Raw genomic sequence first — 17,351 nt, 5'->3', positions numbered from 1 at the left:
CACTGGACTCATTTGACCATCCATACTGAATAATGAACCCATAATGAAGCCCACTCAAAATTAGTCTATCAACCAGGTTAATAAACCACTCAAGACTTAAAAATTAAATATGATAAATGGAAAACATATTATCAGAGAATAGCACTATGTACATGATTTAACATTCCATGCACTGCAAACTGCAGCATTAAAAAGTCTCAATAAAACTGATTAAACTTTCTCTTCCTTTTGCCCAAGAGGTAAGAGAACCATAGTGTTGCAAAAAAATTCAGATCCAATTTAATGGCTGCTTGTATGTACTGTAGTTAAGGATTTAGATGCTTATCCAAACACACACAGACACACACACACACACACACAGACACACACACACAAGCACACAACAGTAAACATTTTAACTTCTGCTCAATTAACATTAGGCCTTGACAAATTGCCTAGCATCTTACACTACATGCCCCAAAGTATGTGGACACCTAACCTTCACACTTATATGTGGTTCTTCCCCAAACTGTTTATTAAATTAATCTGGAATGTATTTGTATGCTGTGGCATTAAGATTTACCTACACTGCAACTAAAGGAGTAAACCTGTACCAGCATGACAATACCCCTCCGCACAAAGAGGCCTATAAAAACATGGTCTGCCAGGAATGATGTGGAAAAACTCAGGTGACCTGGGCCCTGACCTCAACCCCACTAAATACCCCTGGGTTGAATAAGAACACCAACTTCATGCCAGGCTTTCTCACTTGACATCAGTGCCTGACCTCCCTAATGTGCTTGTGGCTGAATGGGCAAATCCCCACAGTCAAGTTCCAAAATCTTGTGGAAATCCTTTTCGAAGAGAGGAGGCTGTTGTAAGAGCAAAGGTGGACCTAAATCCATGTTAATACCCATGGTTTTGGAAGGGGCACACATGCGTAAAGGTAGGTTTTCCACAAACTTTTGGTTATATAATATATATAACTACAGCGTATCACAAATATTGTGTGAATAGGCTATATTATCAGCCATGCTAATTTTTAAACAAATTTTTTTAGCAAATACCAGGTATCTCTAGGTATTGTTAAGTTAAATATAAAGTCTTTCAATATTTGAAATTCAGAACACAATTTCTGTAATATAAAACACTCACATAATAAAAATCTTTACATGAAAGTTTCTTCATAATTCACAGTTTTTGAACTGTACCTTTTATGATGGATGCTCTATATCTATTTTGTTCTGTACTGACATCACCTCAAAAAGAGACAAACTCCATTAGGTGAGAGAAATAAGGGAGCTCCATAACTTGGGATTGTTCTTGGACTCATATGTGCAATCTTTCTTTCTCCAGACATGAGTTTTTGATTTTGTTCATATGGCCAGTACTGTATATTGTTCCAGATGAATTTGTAGATGCTTTTAGACACACATCTCTGTGCATCTTTTTTTTTATCAGATGAGTTTTTCATGGGCCGTAGGAACAGAGATAATTGTGGTGCAGTTCATTGCTTATTTTTTTCTATTTTATCTATTGTTTTCTCTGCTTTCAGCTCATTCTGTACATGTACGTTTACAGTGTTACAGTTGAAGCACACAATGTTGCAGGTACAATTGTAAAATGGAAATCCTTCTGGTTTTAGTGAAGCTGTACAGCATTAACTGGTGATATGGGGAAAACTTGCCCATGATATAAAAGGAAACAAGCATTTTATTATATGGGAAATATGGAGTCTGCAATGTTTACTAGGGCCTAAAATGTACTGTGTATACTGCAACGTCAGACAAATTAAGGCTTAATTAACTTTCATAGCACCCAAAAATCCCTCAGCAAGTTTTAAAAATACCTTTTAAATCCAGCTTTTCAGATTATGCAGTTTTTCTTGTTAAAAAAGGATCATCTGTTAAATGTACTATTTTTTAAATTAATGAATTAAATTAAATTCGTATTAATTTTTTATATTAAACAGAATTTTCATTTTTATATATTTTTTATGTTTTTTTTTTTTTGTTTGTTTTGTTTTTTTTTGTTTTTTTCAAATTTACCATATACAGTTGAGGATATGAGCATCTACGGTTGGTTGAGTTACCTCTTTAAGTTTAAGAGTAGAAGTGTTTACTGAGCACAGCAAACTAGTAGAATTGTTTATAGTAACAAATATAATGATTTACAAAAAATTTAAATCAAATGATATAAGGTAGTAGTCAACCACACACCAGACTTGACAAGATTGATCACTCAGAGTATTATCTTCTATAAAAAAAAGCATACAAACAAATACAACAAAATAAAATATACTACATATCCTACACACATATTTCCAAACTTTATTTTACATATTTTATTGAACAGCTCACAGAAATTTAACCTAAAGCTGCTTAGATTGTAAACTTTTCCTTTTTGTTTAATATGGGAAATTAATACTGAGGACTGGTTCTCATTTAATTCTCATTTATTGATATATTTTTGATGTATCATCATTTTGATATATGTTGTAAAACAAGAAGACAACCTAATAAAATTGCTGATTGAGAGCAAACAGTGAACTCCTAATGAATCACTTCAGTTTTGTGACTTAGGGAATGTGCTGTAACATGTGTTAACACAAATCCTATATTAATACAGGGGCATGAATTTAATATTAAACCTTCATAATGTCAAGAGTGGAAAGTCAAACACAAGGTATATGTTTTATCTTTTTTATAACTTTTGTCATTTTAGTTCATTAAGAGTATTGTAGGTGATATCAAACTCTGGTTTTCAAACTGCTTTCAAAGCTGTATCTGAAAAACTGAATGCATCCCCTTAGGGAATGTATTGTGCCAAAAACACTCATTGTAATCTCTTGAAATAAAGGGAAAAGTTGGAAATGAATATATGAACTGTCACAGAAGGTAGGCAGAAGTGGTTGCAAATGCAGTGAGAGTTTATGTTGAAACAAATACAGGTAAATAAATCCAAATCATGAGGCAAGGTCACAATCCACAAACATGCAAAAGATCAGACAATGTGAAAAACAACTATAACAGAACAAAACCCAGGATAAAAAAAAAACAGGGACAACCTAAAGATCAAAACCAGGTAAGCAATACACAAAAAGCAGCTTGGTAATGTCAGGTATGAACACACTAAGTATTACTACACAATGTGAAACTGGAGCCCTTAAAATCTGTATGAGGTGATTGTGTGTGATTAGAAGTCAGGTGAGGGAGAATGCTGGAATGTATAGTCCATGGTGGCCATATTAGTAGGCCATGCTGTGCACTGGGAAACTGAGGAAGCAGGAGTTGACCTGACATGAACACTATATATTGGAATTACAGATGACCCAGCTGTTAAATAGGTAAAAGCCCAAAAATGGGCTGCCAAAGACAATTAACACCCACCTGGATTATTCAGTTTTGCAAACTGTGTCTTCCCCAGCAGAGTAAGAAAGATCACCTGAAGGAGAGCAGAACATCTGAATGCTGTCAAGAAGCTGTATTCTAAGTTGAATTATGAGAACATATAGATGAGTAAACACTGGAACTGTGCATATCAGTATTCAGACCTCAGTTTTAACTATGGATTTAAGCGCAACTCAAGACAGCTCTGAGTGAGATACGCATGAAGTTCATTTTCTTCTGTGATAATGGCTTGAGCATGAAGCAGTATATAACCACTGTCTGACAGTTTGATGTAACCACAGTATGTCACTCTGAAATGTAAAAAACATATGGAATGCCATTTCAGGCTAATATTGAATACATAAATATGACACTATTAATTAATTAATAGTATTGTCCCTTTAAAGCTCACTCAAGACTTTTGAGGAGACATCATCTCAATCAGTGACATCTCAAAGACTTTTTTTTGATAAATCTATGAACAATACTTACTTAAATAAAGCATAAATAAAGCATAAACATAGTGAAGGAGTACGGGATCAGTTTATCCTAAAATCATGGTCTTGTTTTTTTTTCTTAATTAACCTATACACAGATATTTTTTACCCTATTCAACAAATCAAAATAGTGAAGTGGATTAGCCAATGACCAAGATTTAGTATCTAGTGGTCAAATTTACACAAAACAACTACCAGCACACAATATTACAAAATAAAATAATAGGAAGTGCTTGATCAAATGCTATTTTTAAGCTGCTGAATAAAGAGGGTTGAAGTCATGCTGTGAACGTAAACCAAATTTGCAGTGACTAATGTAGTAATTACAACTTAGAGTATTCATGCAGCAAGAATTGGCAATGTACTAGAGTACTATTAGATGTTTATTTGAATGCTTGCCATTTCCTCTTTTGTATCACTGTATATGTCTTTTTTCCATTTTTAAATTGTTTCTCTTTTTTGTTCAATTGTATCATATTTTTAAAAATGGGCCAGCTGTCTACTTTAGTCTGCCAGGTCCATTTGTTTAGAGTTGTTTAGACCCTGTTGAAAACTCCACTAAAGAAAATCTGATGTAATCTCTGGTGTATATGAATCTCTGAGAATATGCTGAAATACTCACACCTGCAGCATTTTTTTTCAGGCCATCAATGAGATATACAAAGCAATTTCTTTCTTCAGTCATTGTGCAGCACTGAACTATCCATGTGCTTTTTGCTTGACCATTTTCTTAGTCATGCAAATTTACAGTTGTTTTTAATTTAAGTTTTTTTTTCCTTGTGAACTAATCACAGAGTTACTAAAAAGTTATTATTACCAGCAGTAAATATACTACCTCACCAGTATCTAACCCAATTCAGAGTCTTGTTTTGTTACACTTGGAGATCATTAGTTGTCTTTGAGTTCCTCTCAATAATTTCCTATTTATGTTATATAGAGTGAAACATATTCAGATTGGGAACATGTTCCAAAAATGTTCATATTCTTTTCTCAAGACCATTTTTGGTGACATGATTTGTAATGTGGGCCAGCAGGTTTGGGAATATGGGACACATATGATGTTCATTACTTTAGACCTTTAGTTTCATCTTCAATTACACATTCAATTTAAGTGTCTTACTTGTTTGTGACATCAATAGAACAAATTACAATAATAGGAGAAGATTTCAAATTCATTATTTACAGATTCTAATATTTTTGAAAAATACCACCTTGTATGAATATTAAGATGTTGACCTAAGTAATATTATATTATTTATTTCTTAATAACAGGACTTAGACATTAAGATATCTCACAAAAAAGCACAATTTAATGCAAATTAATACATTTATTATATCCCATTACTTTTCCATGTTTGATCATTTAATACATCTCAAAACAATTAAATTATAAAATATGAGTTTATTGAATAGAGTGTATGAACTAATTTTATGCTTATTTTTGTTGTAGTTGTACATCTTATTAACATCCATTATAAAATGGATGCCAAAAATACACTGGCCATACCTTAAACAATATTATCAGATATTTAGACACCTGACCATCAAACCCATATGTGGTTCTTTCCCCTAACTACTTCCCCAAAGTGTAAAGTAAACAGTTGTGCAGGAGGTCTTTACATGCTGTAGCATTAGCAATTCCCCTTTACTGCAACTATGGGGCCAAACCTGTCCCAGCATTACAATGCCCCTGTGTACAGTACAAAGCCTGGTTCATAAAGACATGGTTTGCAATATTATGTATGTGAACACCTGATTGTTCACACCCATATGTTTAATATCCTATTATAGATTTAGTTCCCCATTGCATCCAGTTCATCCTAAAGATGGTCAGTGATGCATACAATGATGGTCAAAATGCATAGAAACACATTCTAGACATTCTAAATTGTGTGGTTCAAACTTTGTGGCAATAGTTTGAGGAAGGCCCATGTAGTGATGGTCAGGTGTCCACATACATTGGCCATATAGTTTTTGTCCTTTATTCATGTAGTGCATTTGTCATTTCATCAATATTTCATAAATAAATAATTGAATGAATGAATAAGTAATATTGAATTAAAACAATTAAAGAAAGAAAGCAAGAAAAGAAAAGAAATTGAAATATGAAAAAAAATCAAAACTAGCCAAAGCATATGTAATTTTCCTACCTCAAGATTTTTAGGCTTATCTTCCTTCTGATTAGTGGAGGCTGGTGCTAATTATTTTTATTTTTTTTAGGGGGGGCACAAACAAACTTAAAATCAAACTGTTAGTAATGCAGGACTGTAATATCATTTATCTGTAACATTTATCAGGTGATAATGTATCATTGCTGTTAAGATAAAATATTGAAAATGTTACTGTTAAAGCATGCAGCATTTACATTTACATTTCTGGCATTTGGCAGACGCTCTTATCCAGAGCGACATACAAAAGTGCTTTAAGTCTCTATCATTGAAAACATTAACACTGGTTCAATAGATTACAGACTTAGGATACCATTAGCCTAAAATTGGATGTTTTTTTTATTAAACATATAACAATACATAAACAGGGAAAGATAAGAGCTAGTTTAAGTGCCTCAGGAAAAGGTAAGTCTTAAGACGTCGTTTGAAGATTCTGCTGTACGGACATCTAGGGGAAGTTCATTCCACCACCTCAGTGCCAGAACAAAGAAGAGTCTAGATGAATACTTACCTTTTGCCCTGAGAGATGGTGGGACCAGTCGGGCAGTGCTAGTGGATTGGAGGGAGTGAGGTGCAGTGCGAGGAGTATTAAGATCTTTGAGGTAAGATGGTGCTGGTCCATTCTTGGCTTTGTAGGCAAGCATCAGTGCTTTGAATTTGATGTGTGCTGCTACCGGAAGCCAGTGGAGGGAACGCAGCAGTGGGGTGGTGTGTGGGGTGGCGTGTGAACTTAGGCAGGTTGAAAACAAGCCATGCAGCTGCATTTTAGATCATTTGCAGTGGGCAAATTGCATTCAGAGGAAGACCTGCCAGTAAAGAGTTGCAGTAGTCCAGTCTTGAAATAACCAGAGACTGAACAAGCACTTGAGTAGCCTGTATGGATAGAAATGGTCGAATCCTTCTAATGTTGTACAGAAGAAACCGACATGAGCGTGTCACATTGGCAACATTGGAGCAAGAGGACAATTGATTGTCCATGGTTACCCCAAGGTTGCGAGCAGTGGCTGAAGGGCAGATCATTGAGTTGTTCAGAGATAATGCAAGATCCTGGACTGGTAATGAATCACCTGGGATGACCAGCAGTTCAGTTTTGCTGGGATTAAGTTTCAGCTGATAAGCTGTCATCTAAGATGACACCAGACACGCTGAGATTCGGGCAGAAGCTGTGGTATCTGAGGGAGGGAAGGAGAAGATAATTTGGGTGTCATCAGCATAGCAGTGGTATGAAAAGCTGTGTGAGGATATAACTTTGCCAAGAGTGTGAGTGTAGAGGGAGAAAAGGACCAAGTACTGAGCCTTGTGGGACACCAGTAGAGAGTCTGCATGGGGCAGATGTCAATCTCTTCCATGTTACCTGATATGAGCGACCATCCAGGTAGGAAGCAAACCATTCCCATGCTGTTCCACAAATTCCAAGACTCCTGAGGGTGGACAAGAGAGTCTTGTGGTTAACTGTGTCAAATGCTGCAGAAAGGTCAAGGAGGATGAGGACCGATGACAGCTTGGCTGATCTAGCTGCATGTAGTTTCTCAGTGACTGCCAAAAGGGCAGTCTCTGTGGAATGTGCTGCTTTGAAGCAGCACACATTCAAGCCATTGCTTTGAAACATTTGGGATCATGGAGGTTATTCTGCAAGAGATAGTCAGACAACTGATTATAAACAATTCGTTCGAGAATTTTTGAAAGGAAGGAGTGATACCAGTCTGTAATTATTGATGTCAGAAGGATCCAAAGCAGGTTTCTTCAGTATAGGGATAACCCTTGCTTGCTTAAAGGCAGTTGGTACCTGTCCTGATGTTATGGATCCATTGATGACTGTGGTGATGAAGGGCAGGAGGTCAAGTGAGATGGTCTGGAGCATAGTGGAAGGGATTGGATCCAGTGGGCAGGTGGTGGGATTGCAGGAGCGGATGATTTGCAAAACCTCTTCTGCTGCTGTGGAGCAAATGCTTCATGAATCCAAGTTTAATGTGGGTTTGTTATTAATAATGAAGGTTGTTGTTGATCTTTCGGCTGCTCCCTACATGTGTGAGGGGTCACCACAGCTGACCAACTGGTCTGCACAACGACTTGGCACAGGCTTTAGGCCGGATGCCCTTCCTTATGCAACCCTTCCATTTTATCCGGGCTTGGGATTGGCACTGCATACAGTGGCTGGGGATCAAACCTGGGCCTTCTGCATGGTAGGTGAGAAACGTGACACTGAGCCACCAGTGCCCTGAAGTAATGAAGGTAATCATAAAAAAAAAAACACACACACACACACACACTGGAAAGTTGCCTAATCACAGGCCAGTGGCACTATTTGAAAAGAAAATTTTGCTCTCCTTTCTTTCTGACTTGCAAAATTCTCAATGAGCTTCTGGTTAAAGTCAGTCATCTCATTGACCAGTATCTTTTCCATTAACAGCATAGCCAATGCATTCAATAAGACGTGCTGGAAAAGAACTGAGTGTAAGCTTGACCGCCATCACTTGACTGCTGCTGAATTTGCAAATTGGGTTGATCTGGTCCACATAACATGAAATTCACATAACAGGGCAGAAAATCAATCATGCTAGGTTAATGTCCAATTTCTCTCTTATACCAATATAACTGAATTTATTCTGAATTATATTAAAAGTTTACCAACAAGAAATAAAAGATAATGTATTACTCAGTTATAAATATATGATTATATTACTTGGTTAATTAATTTATGCACATTTTAGTAGCACTGGGTTTCTTTCTCTTTTTTTTAAACAAAGCTTGTTAATACACAGTCATTTTAACAGCTCCCAAAGGTTACATAGTTCGAAGTGATCATGTCTTGCAGCTGAAGGGTCAAACTTACTCATTAGTTTGAATGGTTTCTCCTGATTGAGAAACCCTTTTAAGAGTGCCCTAATCATTTAACTCCATCTCAAGCTGCTGTTAATGGAAGTCAATAGATTGAATTGGAACAATTCAAAGAGCAAGCAGCAGCAGAGAACTATTTAATTCCTCTTTGAGTGTGCAAGGACACCACGTATTGGGTGTGGTGACTCCTCAGTTATCAAAATATTTAAATAAAAACATTGCCTAATAAAATATTTAAAAAAAAAATATTGCATTTCTGCCATAGGTAATCTGTTGTTAAAACAGGATACCCCCTTGCTTTAATAATGCTCTGCATATTGACAGGACAGTTTTCAGTTATTACAGACTTAAAGACTCTAGAAGACTCCAGGCTGTAGAAGAAACTCTTGAAGGCCTGTGGATTTCTGCACTGAAATAATTACAAATTGATTTGACAGGCTATAATAGAAAAAAGCAATACAGTAATAACAATGAAATAAATTGAATAAAATACAGAGTAATGTTTAACATTTCATAATTAGTAGGAAATAAGCAGGAGCATATGTAAAGTGCTACATTAACACTTAAGACACCACCAATAATTATCAAGGAATGTAGTTTAATCTCACAGTGACTATTAGCATTGGAGTATTTCACTATTGCCTAAGCAATAGCTGGATAACTACTAGCTAACAATGGTTCCTTTATAATAATATCATTTACTTATTGATCATTCTGTGATGTTAATAATTATAAATTGTTGAATCTTTACTTTAAGTCTATAAGTCTCAATTCAATTTCATTCAAAATGAAATACATGGTATCATTACTAAGGGCCATGGCTTTGCCATTGTTATACATTATGCGTTAATTCATTGTCACACGTATTTCTGGCTACTTTGGCCAAACACAACAACCGATTTTGCAGACTTAATTAAATGTACACTTAATTCAATACATTTAAAGGTATATAGGCAGCTTTTAGTTTCTCCTCCAAAGATATTTTGCTGGACAATGGGCACATTTGTACATATATATCTACTGTTGAATCATTTTATCTGGATTCTAAGATGTTTCAGTTTGTCTGTGAACTTTTTGGTCAAGTAAATTCAAAGGCTATAACATATTCAGATCATTCATCTCTACTGATATCAGGTTTTCCCAGGGGTTGAGGTTGTGTCAAATGGATATAGTGTTGGATGGCGTAGTAGGAAGTATGCATACACAAACCAGATTGAACAGAACACTGTTAAGGTTGTGCCTTAAAGCAATGAGGAGGCTACATAAGAAAAAAAAAAGACTTTCTTGGCGGTCACCATGATCGATTTATGAAAGCATCACACACAAAGAGGAGTGTTAAACTGGAATAATTTCAGGATACTAGTCATTGCCTTAATCAGTGGATTGACCAATTTCTAAAACAATGTTTAATGTTAATCCACCAGCAGAAGTAATGTGCACACATTAAAAAAGACAGATTCTTGTATTTGTGCAGTATCATTAGAAATTTGTCTCTCAAATGCTTGCTATTCTTCAATTACTCACTCAGATATTCTCTACTTCTCATTGACAGTAGAAGCCATCATCTAACTCACAGAGGTGACCAACAGCTCCTTACATAAGTATTTACACACCATATTTGGGATTTTTACCAATTGATTTTCACTTGAGTATTTCAAACAATTGAAGGGTTATTTTTTATTGTGACACAAAGCTTAAGGAACAAAATTAGACATTTGTTGGTTGCATAATTATTCAGTAGGTTAGTACTTGATACATCACAGCTGTCTCTGTCATCGTTGCACAAAAAGATTTTGGTATTTTTAAGTTTTCTTCTTGGAAAACTACTCGTCACATTTGATGGAGACTGTTGGTGAACAGAAATTTTTATGTCCTGCAACAGCTTCAGATCTGATTACTATATGAGCTTTGACTGATGTTCCAAAACATTTCAGGTTCTTGACTATAAACCACTCCAGTGTAGAGGTGGCAGTATGCTTAGGGTATCTTTCAGACTGGAACATACCACCATCATGCATCACTGTGATGTGGGCTTGAACTTTCATGTCTGTATTTTATTCAGACCAGAGATGGGTGAGGGGGTGTGCCCTGCTACTGAGAAAAGATACACATGCTTTAGACAGTGTTAATTTCTTTATTCATTTTTCTATGTTCTATTGGTTGCTTGCAATAAAGAAATGAGGTCTTCTAAACACATATCTACTTCAATTCCTCCAAGGAAGGAAAAGGTCACAACAGAACGGATGTTGTTCTCAGGGTGATGAGCACTTTGGCGATCCCCAATCATAGTACTTGTCAAGGTCAGCCTTTTTTTTTTTTTTTTTGGTTTCAGTATATCAGAGAACCACTTTACACATGTTTTTGAGTCTCCAACATATCTTTTGAAAAGAACAAAAAACAAAAGGGATTTTATACATTTTTTTTAATGGCTTCTTGCACACTTTAATAAAACTCAGCTTGTGGAGTGCTTGTGCTTTGGTTGTCATGTGAACAGCTTTTCCATCTGAACTGTGGTTCTCTCCAGCTCCTTCAAAGTTATACATGTCCTCTTAGTTGCAAATGTCATCCTTACCTTGTCACTGATGACTGGTTGGAATTTAGCTGCACCAAAATTAATTTAGACAACAAGCATCAATGTGTATTTTCATTCTTTTCTATGTATTTACTTCAATATGACATTTCCAAAACAAATCAGCTTTAGTTACAGGTTGTAACACTACAGTATGTTCAAAAGGGGTGAATAGTTATGCAAGACACTATATAATTGTTCTAATAAATAATGCTTTCTGTGCTAATATTAGTTAGCGCTTAAGTACAAACAATTTTCTAAAATAAAGTGTTTAAAATGGTAAACAAGAACATGCTGAAATGGATTTGTCAGTATATGGGTGAAAAAAAATACATGTCTGATGCTCAAATAGCTCTGTTTGCTGGGATTGATTCAATGATGCAAAAAATTACTTGTTGATACATGTGTGAATCTACTATGCAGCTGATGTAATTCCGTCAAATTATTTCTTTATTTTTTTACTAAGGATTTGGACAATGACTTGGAGAAACAGAAAGTGTCATTATCAGAAAGTGCAGTCATAAAAATAAATATTAATTGTGAGAGCAGTAATTAGTGATCATTCGCCTTCCTGATATGCATATTTGACTTGAAGCGACATTAGGAGCACAAGATAAGTGTTGTTGACCCAGTCTGTGGAGGACATACCCAAAACAAAAAATAAACATAAGCTGTATAAATAAGTCAAATATGGCATTTCAGAGTTAAAATAAATGCTGTTAAACCAAGTTGATTAATGATAAGGCCACAGGAATAGAAATGGTTATTCAAAGAAATATATACAGCAATTTGAAAGTAAGGAATAAAATCAAACCTACACATATTTGCATGATTATCGATTTTGTTTCATAGCAGACTACAGACCAATTAGTGGAATCTCTCTACTCATGTATGTTGTGTTAAAGTGTGCATGTTTTACACCTGGGAAGAATTTTCTCTTCATAAACACTGGATTTAAGCAAAAATCATTAAAGCACCATCTGTGGGGTCAGCAGACAGACAAATGTCAGGTTGGTGAACACTAACTGCAGTCCCTCAAACCACATGACCTTTAAAAGGCAATTTCAGGTTTATTCTGATGCAAGGGATTTTTGGTTCGTGATATCAGCGGCCAGCCCATTTGAACAGCCGATGGCCTTTGCCCTTTATCCATTCTAATTAGAACTGAGATTGTATGCCTGAGCTTGAAGAACTGGCTTTCCACATAGCTCTGCTTGTGATGCCAAGGGGGCATCCGCATATAATATATTAAAGTAGAATAAGGAATGTCTGCAATTTGAAAGTCAGGTAAAAAAAAAAGAAAGAAAGAAAGAAAAAAAGAAAGAAAAAGAATGTTCATGCTTTGCAAAAAAGGCATAATCTAAGCTAGGAACTGTAACACAATTTGTCTCAATAGACTGATTTACATTAGGCATGTTGCTGAAGCTTTTGTTCAACACAGCTATGCAGTTGTGACAGAATTTTTTAAAGAATCATGTGTAATGTTGTTTGTTTACATGGCATCTTTTTTCACTTGCATAGATGAAACAATTCCATAGAAACTGACAGAAATCACAGAATTACACCATCTCCAATCTGTAAAGTTTTTTTTAAAAACACACTGGCAGAGCAAATAGTGTTTTTGGCCTTAGAGCTCCAATGTCCCTAGTTTGATCCTGAGCTTGGGTTATTGTCTGTATAGACAGTATTTGTTTTTGTGCATGTTCTCCCCAGGTCTGTGATGGTTTCCTCTAGCATCTCTGGTTTTCTCTCATGTTTGAAAACATACCAGTAGCTGGATTGGCTATGATAAAAGGCCTTATTTGGTGCCCTGTGATAAAGTCACATCTGATCTACAGTGTATTCTTGCCTGACACCAAGTTTCCCAAGATAGGCTTTGGATCCACCATGACCCTAACCAGGGTAAAACCCTTACTGAAGATGAATGACCACATGAATCTACAAAGGTGACTGTGAAACATGCTTGGATAGAAGTAAAACTTATGGGCACCTGAATAAATTGATACATAGATGCTATATTTATTGTTCCACTGCCTCATGCCACCTTTTTATTGAGCTGTTTTGTAATTACAGCTGGCCCAGTGGATTCTGTCTGCCAAGATTTGTTGACACCATTGTACATTTGTGCATTAATATTCTTGATAAAAATGAAGCTTGTGTGTTGTGGATTGAAAGGACAGTCACTTTGTGAATGTGAATTCAGTGAAATGGCATACATCTTCAAACGTTCCAGGTCACAGAAACCTTCTGGAAATCTAACACTGCACAAAATGTCATTATATAACATCTTCTGAGTAAAAATATGAAAGTCACACAGATACAAACTCCCCCATGTGACCCAGAAAACATGCTTATACTTAAGCTATTACAAAAAAAGCAAAAGGACACATTAGGGACATATGACTTTATGCTTGAATCTTTGCACACAAAATAAGGTAGAAAAGCATTCTGAAAAGCAGGTCGCTGAAAAATCACTAAAATTACTGCATACATAGCCTGCTACTGACTGTTCATGAACAATTTACATTTACATTTATGGCATTTGATAAGCATCCTTATCCAAAGTAGTTGCAGTCTCCTGTCAAAAACATATCTTTATAACAGTTCAATAGGTCAATAGGTAAACCAGGATAACATTTGTGATTTTCATTGTAATATACTTTATCATTTTTTGCAGCTATCCCAATTAAAATATATGACTGCAATCATGGCATCAGTTTGTTCGTTCACTAACACTGACAGACTTAGCCAGTTGATTATTTTAGCCCACATTCTATAAAATAAAGCCAAAAACAGGCTGCATTAAGCTTTTTGCAAACTGCTGGTAGAGTTATAGTAAATTCAATATATTTCGGTCAAAATAAAAATAATTTTTAGGTAGGCATGGGCGTAAAAGCTATTAAATAAACAAGGTCAAGTTTACCGCATATAGAAATCAAGCTGTTCAAACTAGTTTTTTGTACAGTAGTTAAAAGCATAAAGCATTGGGTCAAATACAAAAACCTAAGGCAACATTTTGCATTGAGCTTTTTGAGTAAACTGCTTCTATGTGTTCCTGTTGCTGCACTTAGGCTCTCAGTGGGAAGTAAAATTGTACATTTTAAGCTGTGCATAAATGAATTGAACCAGAACCTCTGAATGTATGTATCAGTTATTTCTGGTCCACAAAGTGTGATTATATTTCCTATAACCAGAAATGAATCTTTCATTGTGGATATCAATAAGCTTATCTGTTTACCATGTAAAATTTGTCTACCTGGTTCAAAACCATTGCTCCACTAGTGTTCCTGACATCATCAGCAGACATGGCAAACATTATTTTCAGGAATATAACCTTTGACAAAAATATGAAAGCTTATCATATGAAGACTAAACATAAGAAAGGACACTACTCAAAGCACCTTAAATGGGAATGTACATTATAATGTGAGCTAGCTAGTGAGCTTAATTAGGCAAAAGCTAAATAAATAAATGAACAAATAGGCTACCAAGTATTAATCATTTTAAACAAATTAAAATAACAGGTTTATAAAAATAAAGGCTAAGTTACCTCAGGTCACGCTGAAAGCAATTTGTAATTTAAAACTCAAATAAATAACATATAATTAAGTTTTGTGACATATTTGGTTTGGAGTAATGCTAACTAACCTGTAAATATGTATGATTATTATGATTAAGGCTACATGAATGCAGAATGCAAAATTATATGCTCCGCAACAAATTGTTTAATTTCATAATACAGCCCAAAATGGAATTCTATTGTGAGAAATGAATGGTTTTATCATCCACTCTGATAACCTCCTCAAAATGCTAATATTAATTCATTTAGACCTCATTTTACTACAGAAACATTGCAGTTTAGACTTGCCAGAATTTGATGTTTTTATTAGCTCAACAGATTTCTGCAAATCATTCTAGCATATAATTGCCTGTTCTCACTCAACATTAAATGTAATGCACCTGGTCTGTTGGTCAGTGGCAAACATGCAAAAAGCTAGCTGATTAGCATGTGTCTACCCTGCCACACAAACACTGCCACAAACCAAGCAGAGTAATCATACCATGATTGCAAGCAAAAATACCCAACGCATTTAGGTCTTAAATAAAATATGTTTGTAATGGTAATAACACTAACCTAAATTAAAAACATGCTTTGTGTTTCTGCAATTTGTCCTCAGTCAAGCCATGGCAACTCATCCAGGCATGTAAAGTGGGAGAGGGAATTCAGATGAATGTTTAGAGAAATTAAGTTTAAGTCCAGTCCTACTGGAGCAAACAACCTGGAAACTCAGATTGCTATCTAACATTAACCCTGTAGAACCACTTTAACCATCTGTGTGACATTTAGTTCAGCTCCTTCTGCCTTAATCTTTCAATAATGGGACAGGGAAAATCCATGGCTTCTTAGAACCCATTTTAGAGCATGTCTTGAAAGTCACAGATGCTCATCAAGCAAGTAGAGAGCCATGTGAAATGAGTTGCCTCTGTGTGCATTTAGCTATGGGTTTGTCTGGATCAAAAGCCATTACGAATGCCAAGGCTGAACAACAGCATCATGTAAGGAGAAGTGACAGTGTTTTCCCCAGGGGAAGGTTGACATTGAAGGACACATAACAAATAGGGAGGGGGCTGCTAGGGGGTGTTAGCTAGGACTAGGTTGTGGAAAGCCCTTTTTTGGGAACACATTGTTATTAACATAAGTCATAATATTAGATACAAGGATGGGATATGTGAAGAAAGAATTTTACTCTGCAGTAATGTATATGTGACAAATAAAGACAACTTAACTTACAGTGTACAAATATATTGTACTTTTGTGGTATCTACATCTTGTTTCTAGATAGATACGTAGGGAAGATAATTTGTGCTTTTATTTGTGCTAAACAAGATACACCTGTGTAAAATGATTTGCTAGGTGGTTCGTCAGATTATTAAAATTATCTAGAGTTAGTAAGTTGCAAGATTTTTGTTGCATAGCACTCTCAGGGCAATGAATCCAGGCAATATATCTTCAGAGGAGGAAAAAATGGGTCTCATAAAATGGGGACTCATAAACTATAACATCTTTGTTATCAGTTATAGTACATGTAAATAAAACAAGATATATTTTACAAAATAATACAAATGCAAAACAAACTGTTTTATTTTTTAATTTATTTATTTTTTCCAATGTATTTATATTACCATAAGTGAGCTCTTCTCTGAAAGCTTTCTCAAAATCAGGGCCCCACAGATCTTACAGCTAAGTCATTAGCATGCAGACGATTTTATCAATTTGTTCTTTTATTTTATGTTTTATTTTGTTGAAGACAAATTTCCAGCTGATTTGATATTCCATTTGATTTAGCCCACTGACTGCTAAATCAGACTTTTGTTTGTTTACATGAGCAATCGACATATCGGTCACAGATGCTACAAAAATTAATTTGGGTATAATAAAGTTTGGTGTTACAGAACAGTAAGTATTTGTCATTTTATTACTAGAAATATTTCAGTTATTTCAGCAACTGGAATTTAGAGTCTTTTCAGATTACTTCAAATTTTGTAAGACATCCTTAATGAGAAAACACAGGGAACTAAGCAGACAGGTAATATTTGCTATCTGTGCTATTGATCTGTAATATTCATATAAACATTTAAAATATTTGTCACATTACCTCACATAATGAACTCATTGCTTCATTGTAGCATACAAATATGGCCACTACAGACTCTTACTCCCAGCAACCACCTGGTCTTCCATGGCCACCACCTTTTCAATAATTTTCATCTGTGTTTAATTATGTATGTTTGTTTTAGCATTGTTTAAAAGCACCCCTGTTTCCATTTGCACTTTGCCAAGTACACGTTCTATCTCAGAATGCCTGTTATTGCAAAATGCAGTAAACATAAATGAAACTCTATGTTCCTT

The sequence above is a fragment of the Hemibagrus wyckioides genome, linkage group LG11 (assembly GCF_019097595.1).
Source record: "Hemibagrus wyckioides isolate EC202008001 linkage group LG11, SWU_Hwy_1.0, whole genome shotgun sequence".
In the NCBI taxonomy this organism is placed as follows: Eukaryota; Metazoa; Chordata; class Actinopteri; order Siluriformes; family Bagridae; genus Hemibagrus; species Hemibagrus wyckioides.
Note: the sequence above shows the minus strand (reverse complement) of the source record.